Source organism: Lepisosteus oculatus, unplaced genomic scaffold (assembly GCF_040954835.1).
Source record: "Lepisosteus oculatus isolate fLepOcu1 unplaced genomic scaffold, fLepOcu1.hap2 HAP2_SCAFFOLD_82, whole genome shotgun sequence".
Classification (NCBI taxonomy): domain Eukaryota; kingdom Metazoa; phylum Chordata; class Actinopteri; order Semionotiformes; family Lepisosteidae; genus Lepisosteus; species Lepisosteus oculatus.
Window position 1 is genome coordinate 485,389 of NW_027168383.1, and position 7,112 is coordinate 492,500.

The following is a 7,112-nucleotide window of genomic DNA, read 5'->3' on the forward strand; positions in this document are numbered from 1 at the left end:
TAATAAAGAAATTAAATCCGAAATCAAGAGGGCAGTTGCCTACTGAAGTTCAAGAAGTCATCAATTTTAACCTAGCAACACATTAAGGGCTGCATCTATACAAGTACGATTCTAGAAATGCTCACCAGATTACGTTTTAAGAAGGAACTGCGCCTCAGGTTCCGCCGAGATCTTAACTCGGATGGCAGGATTCAGAGTCCGGAGTGCGGACTGATGGCGCACGGAGGGTCCACATACTGTGGATCCCTCAGTTTTCTTCCGCGTGTTTAAACCGCCTGCGTGTGACTCCCCTGTCCCCGTGACCTCATTGCTCTGCTCTCGCCTCTGTGCAGCTGAGCCCGACTCATGGTAAAGTGGAAAAAAATATGCCCTCAACGTGAGATTTACTCTGGATCGAGGATAGATGTCACCTTTTTATCGTTGAACAGGATGTATGTGATGTGGCGACTAGGTTCAATTTTGTATCCTTTTAAAAGATTAAGGACTGCGGTGACCGTGATTTACCACCGTTTCAGCTAAGAACCCGACGTGAGCACCGTTTAAGCTGCATAGACTCGGTCGTTTAACTCTTCTCCATTAGCAGGGTTAAGGTTAAAGAAAAAAAACATTGCTGACTTCTTTTTTTTTGCCAGCCGCTAGCGCTGATTAGCAATGTTTGTATTTCATGTTTTGCAAGTTCCATCCATTTTAAGAAAAACAAGTCGCGTTAAAGACAGGAAATGAATACTTGCATCTAATTAAGTCTAGCCGTAGGCGGTTGTCTGTAAGGACCAGTTCTGTTCGAGAAGACAGAACAAAGAAGGCACCACTGGGATTCGGACCCAGGATCTCCTGTTTAAGAGACAAGCGCTATAACCAACGCTTTAAGCCACGGCGCCCCAGGAGTATTGTCCTTTTGCAGCCACTTGGACACACCACTCAGACACATCTGCATTCGGTGTGTGCTCCGCCTGCTCGCTGAGCAAGTTGCCACCTTTACATACAATAGCAACATCGACACCAAGAGAAAGGATGACAAATGGCTTTTATCTGGAACTTTTCATGTCCAAGAAGCTCAATGTGCTTTCTGTGTACAACAGGGCCACTGAACTCCACACTGGCCACTGAACCACAGCAGTGGCTTGCTGGCTTGACATCTCCCAAGGAAAATGTTGAAATCGCATGTGGAACAGGAAAAGGACCCTCGAGTACGAGGGAAAAAAAAGAAAAAGATCATCTGGAGCGCGCCAACCCATGTCTGGACAGCCCAGTTTTGTCGACGAGGTGGCTGAGTGGTTAAGGTGATGGACTGCTAATCCATTGTGCTCTGCATGCATGGGTTCGAGTCCCATCTTCGTTGCTCTCTACGTGTGCCCGTTCGACGTTGGCCCTCCCTTTGTTTGCTCCAGTACTAGAGCCTTACATTTTCTAGCGGTGGCTGAACATGGTATAGTAGGCTAACGTCGGTATCGAGCAGTGGCAGTAACAGTATTTACGTGCCGCTGCTGCCAAGTGGCTCTGGGTTGAGACCGCGTTTTCACTTACTTGCAGCACAAACGGAGAAAGCGATTTTTGACAGTCTCTCGAGAGACTGCGCTAGGTGTTTAGGGATAGACTTTGTCAGTTCCCCCTGGGATGATGGCCTCTCAAATAGTTTGTGATTCCTCTAGACGTTTATACAGTAGAAGCCTGCTTCGTGGCTTAAATCCAAGCTAAGGAAACGAGTTAGAGGTCTGATGCAGAACTGCGAATTCAATGAAGGGGAACACTACAGTACATTGCGCTGTATGTTCAGGAAAGCTGCCCCCTTCTGTTCCTTGTCGACCGAACAGAGGACTGTAAAGTATACCGCCAAGAAACTTTAGGATGTTGGTTGGAATCCAGCTCCAAAGAAGCCCCTTTGGGTGTTATGTCATCAAAAAGTAAGAACAGAGAATCTCCCTTTGATCAAAAGCGCAACAGAACTGTTTTCCGTGGAGCAGGTTTCAGATCCGTAGACCTGTTTTATTTGTAGGGCAGGGCGCATTCCCTGCACTGCACTTTCAAAAGCATTTACATTCGTGTTAGACGCAAGAATTGCCTTTGATTTGCGTGCTTACGAACGCCATGGAAAACGAAACAAAACAAAAGCCCTCAGCTCCTGCACTTGATTATAATGCTTTTTTTTATTTTTATTAAACATGTAGAATTTACAAATACAAATACAACAAGAGGATCAGAGTCATGTACAAGAGAAAAAAAACGCAGCAGAAAAAAAACATTTAACTACCAGAGGTAATTAAGTAATTATGTGATCAAATTGTATATTTTACACGTATCATATTTTCCTTGCTTTAATATTTCTCAATTATAAACTTTAGTTTCAACATGCATGCGTTTCCTGTAAAAAAATAAAACTCAGCACAGTTTTTTACAAAACAAAAAAAACGTTTTTCTTTTAACAACATTTCGAGTACCTCTGGCATTCATGAAAAAGACATACACAAAAGCAAATAACTAACTCTAAGACTGTCTAAACTATTGAGTTTTTCAAAGAACCAGAACTATAACAGTCCTTAACACTTAACTACACCATTCCAAACTAACACTAAAGAAACACTAGTATATACTGGTATAACAAATAAAACCAAACATAATCATTAACTGAGCAGTCACTGGGAGCAAATCTCCTTCCCGTCCACAAAGGCCCTCGCTCCCACAAAGTAGGCTCTCCTCCCCTCTCTTCTGGCAGCTTCAACCTGGGGCCACAGCTGGTTCCTGGTGCTCCTGCCCGCGGCAGACAGTTCCTCTGCAAACCTCAGTTTGTTCCCATTCAAATACTCATTCCCCCTCGCCGCTCGCCACAGCATGTCCCTCGCCATCCTCTTGGTGAACTGTATTATAATCGATCTGGGGCGCACTTGCCCAGACATGTTCGCTCTCCCGAGCCTGTGAACAAAGTCAATGGCCGATATTACGTCCTCCTGGTCCGGCAGGGTCCTTTTACAGATACCCTTCACTGTTGCAACAAGGTCCTTATCACGTTCCTCTTTAACTCCAAATAATTTTAAATTCCATCGTCGACAGAATCTTTCTACATCGTTCACTTTCAATTCAAGTTCTTTAATATGCTTTTCTTGTTCGGTATTTACTTGTTTAAGAACTTTTACTTCACTCTTTAAGTCTTCAACCTCTTTAAACACACAGTCCATGGACTTTTTAAGACTTTCGATTGCGACTGTATTAAATCGAATCATTTCCTTCAGCTCACCCATCATGTTAAAGATGTTGGTTTGGAGCTCCTCCAGCGTCAGGTCACCCCTTCCTCTCTTGGCCGCCGGGGTTTTCACAGGTGTGCTGGGCAGGGACTCCGGCTCTACCGTACGAGCGCATCTCCAGCACTCTTTCCACGTCCCCTCCAGCTGCTTCACTTTTCCCTGTAGTTCCATCGATTTTCTTGTAGTGCTATACATATACGATTGAGGTATCTTAGATTTCTCCTTCGAGGACCCAGCACTCTCTTTTCTTTTCCCAGTGTTACTCATATCGAAATTCTTAAACCTAAAAAAAATCGTTTTTTTTTCTTTCAATTATAACTGAAGTTTAAACAACTAGTGTTAAGTCTTTATTTTTCTGTAGTCAAAAAAAGCAAAAATTAACATTCAGGTCATGAAAAACTCAAAAAAACTCCTCAACCACTAAACTTTACCTCCCACCTGAGCGCCATCTTGAACGCCCCTACCACCAGAGAATGCTCACGATTTCGGAAGCTGTCTCCGGGACGTGCTGATTCCACACATTCTGAATAAATCATGATATAGTTAGTTGCTGTAGCTAGACGTTTAAATGAGTTTCATGGCCAGATGGACTGTTTCCTCCAGCGGTATAGTATTGCAGTGAGACAGCACGATGCCTGCAAGACTATGTCACGCTAAACGCCACAGATTGTGTTTGTCCGTTCGTGTCAGTCGTCCTGCAGCCACGGGAAGTGGGACACAAACATGCTGCAATACTTTCAAGACGTTAGGATTTGTTTGTGCAACATCGGAGAAGAGTACTTGTGGCTTGAATGTGAACTGTACGTGCCCGCCCCCTTTCCTCTGTAGTGCATGAGTTCCTCCCGGCATGCCCTTCGTCATTGTTCTGTCATCTTGTATTTAAAGGGTTGTATTTCTGCTGCTGAAAATAAGCAACGGTTTTCTCACAACGCCCTTTGTTCCCGACGGAGCCCTTGTCTGTCATGAAATTCTTCAAAACCTCAAGCTAGATGAAGAAGAGGACAAATATGAAGCGTTACAGCAACGACATGCCATGAGACGATCGATATTCCATAGGATCCCCGCGGTTGCCTGGCAACCATCAGCTTTGCGCAGTGGCAGTATCGTAGCCTGTGAGGTTTAGCCGAGGCGCGATTATTGCTAGTTGAAAACTTTTCCCAATACCCCGCTTCCGCCGGTTTGCAATACAATCGGCGAAAGCAATTTTTGACAGTCTCGTCAGAGACTGAGCAAGGTGTTTAAAGACAGATTTGGTCATGGTGACATCATGGTAGAAAGAAACGAGCTTGTTACGTCTCAACAGAAACGCTCTTTAGCTCTTTCAGCGTTATGCAGAGAACAGCGTCTGTCGAGGTCACTTTTGAGTCAGCGCGAAACGCCGTGTGCTGTCAGTTTGATTTCATATTGCTCGTAGCGGCGCCCGGCCTTTGTCTGTCAAATGTTAGGTTGCGCTTCTTCATGCTGCATCGTCGGCATGAGTGGAGCTTTTTAATCGTCTGTACTTACTGCGCCCCATAAGAAATCGTTTGTCCCCGTTCAAAAGAGATTGTGCGATGTCCTGCAGCGTTCGCAAAGCAAACCTTTGACAGTTTGAAAAGAGGAATTTATTCTGCTTCCTGTGCGTGCAGTAGTTACAAAGTTGAACGTCTTTACACGATCTGCTGCAGTTTTCAGTGGGCGGGCTTTGTCAAATTGCTTGGAAAAACGCAGTGTTTCGGCTCGGGAAACATCATGAGCAGTGTCAGCACAGAGAGGACCATTGTCGTGAGGCTGGTTAGCTCAGTTGGTTAGAGTGTGTTGCTAATAACGCCAAGGTCATGGGTTCGAGCCCCGTACGGCCAGGTCCTTTTCTCCCCTCTTACCAAAGCTGTTAGGTTCCTTTCCGTGGTGAGATGGGTTGTCATGCAACGCTGCCACATAGTGCCGACAGACAAGAGTGTTGCGGGAGAAGAGAAAAGTGTTTGATGATTTAAGAGTGTCTTAGGTGGAGCCAAAATCAAGTGTCACAAATGCAAGTGGGAGGATTTCCAATGTTTAATATGGTAAAAATAAGCAGAAGTTATCTGCCGGTCCGGCACAGTCTGCCATGCTTTTGTCATATACTGTAAAGTGGTGTCGAACTGGGTGTCGAACTGGAGCCTCACCATTTGCATATGTGAGGCTCCAGTTATACATCGAGTGTCACGTTAAATGACAAAAATCAAGAGAGTTAAAGCAGCTGGAGAGGTTTTCTTACAACTTTTGAGCTGACACAGTTTTGGAAAATGTTTCCTTCACGCTGCACTGTACAACATAGGCAGCCAAGAGTCTTCAAAACAAAACAGAATTGACAGATAGGAGAAAATTCCCACTCGTCCTGAAGTTCCCAAAATCAAGCACTGAGCGTAAACAAAGTGTCTAAGTAGCATGGGAATGCTAACCCTAACCCTAGCTGGAGTTTGAGCAATCCAGCACTGAGCGTAAAAAGATGAGTCAAAGTAATGTCTAATCTGATTAGTTTCCTTAGAGCTGGTTCAGAGTTTGCTCAAGAATTTACCTTTCACAGATGCGCAAAGAAGAATGTTGGGGGTGCACGCTTCAAGGTGCCTTACAGCTGTAGGGAGTGATTCGAGACGATTCGTGGCGTGTGCTCGTTCCCATATACCGTTCACCGGGGGTGCAGTGCTAGGATGACGTACAATACCGCTTGGGCACGTAATGGCGTTATTTGCAAGTGCGGGACGTGAGGGTTTTTGTTTGTTCGTTGTTTTGCTCTGCTTTGCTTTGTTTTGCTTTCCATCGCGTTGGTAAGAGCGTAAATAAAAAGCGTAAATTCCTGCGTCTACCACTAATGTAAGAGCTATTTCAAGTGCGGCGTGGTGCGGCTTTTCAAATGCTCAACAGGATGACTTCGCATGCACGCGTCCTTTCATGAAGTCGTGTGTGCAACCATGTCTGCTTACGTGCAAACGGGCGTGGTTTCATGTATGCAAAAAACTTTCCTGGGCTCTTCTGAAGCACATAAAATTATTTGGAGATATACATTTGTCTTGTTTTCCTCTTAGGCTCTAGAATTGATAACTTTTTTTTCATTTTTGGCATTTTTCATCATTTTTCAGAAAGTGGTTGCAAGCCCGATATCATGCGAAGAAACTTCAGGATTCGGGGATCAGTCAATGGATTTTAAAACACATCCTAAATACAGTGTTCCTGCACCTTTGACCTCATCCAGAATGTATCGTTTTTTGAAAGGGATTGCTGTCAGAATGCACAACTGAATCCCAAACAGAATCTCTAGTCAAATATGATCATTTGTGAAACAGGCAAATGAGTCTCTCAGGTGCCCATTGCTCATTTTCAGACACATTTATGCAATACTTTCACCATGCGTTGAGCAATAGGGATTAAAGATACCAGAGGTAAGGTTTAAAAGTGATTCTGAGGTGCAATAGATCAGCGATACAGCTAGGCATCTGAAATGCAGGGTTTGAGAGCCCTTCAGGGAACACCGTACCCTAAAGGTACCAGAAGTCCACTAATATAAGCATTAAGTCACTGTCACCCCTGTTACAATGTGATTGCTACATATCTTCATTTCTTTGGTTTTTAAGGAGTAAGAGTGCAGGGGGTCTAAATCTGCGATCCAGTGTGTTGAAGTATTTCACAACACTACCTGTAGCCCGTCTGGAAATAAATCCTCATTCTGATTATTGACCTGGGCATGTACCAATAAATCACTGAGCATATATATATATATATCACTGTGTTGAAGCTAAAGACCTGTATGTAATAATATGATGCTAAAATGTTATTTTCACATATATTAATGTAATAAATGATTGCTTATGCTTTATAAACAAATCTTATTAAAATAAAAGCTTAAGTTTTGTATTTATC

At 43.8% G+C, this 7,112-nt stretch overlaps 1 non-coding gene across 1 annotated transcript; it reads left to right on the forward strand.

Annotated features, from left to right (window-relative positions):
- Nucleotides 1-4,319: 4,319 nt before the first annotated feature.
- LOC138235593 (U4 spliceosomal RNA) lies at nucleotides 4,320-4,461 on the forward strand. The gene has a single exon (XR_011188270.1). It is a non-coding gene; the product is annotated as a U4 spliceosomal RNA (small nuclear RNA).
- The last annotated feature ends 2,651 nt before the right edge of the window (nucleotides 4,462-7,112 follow it).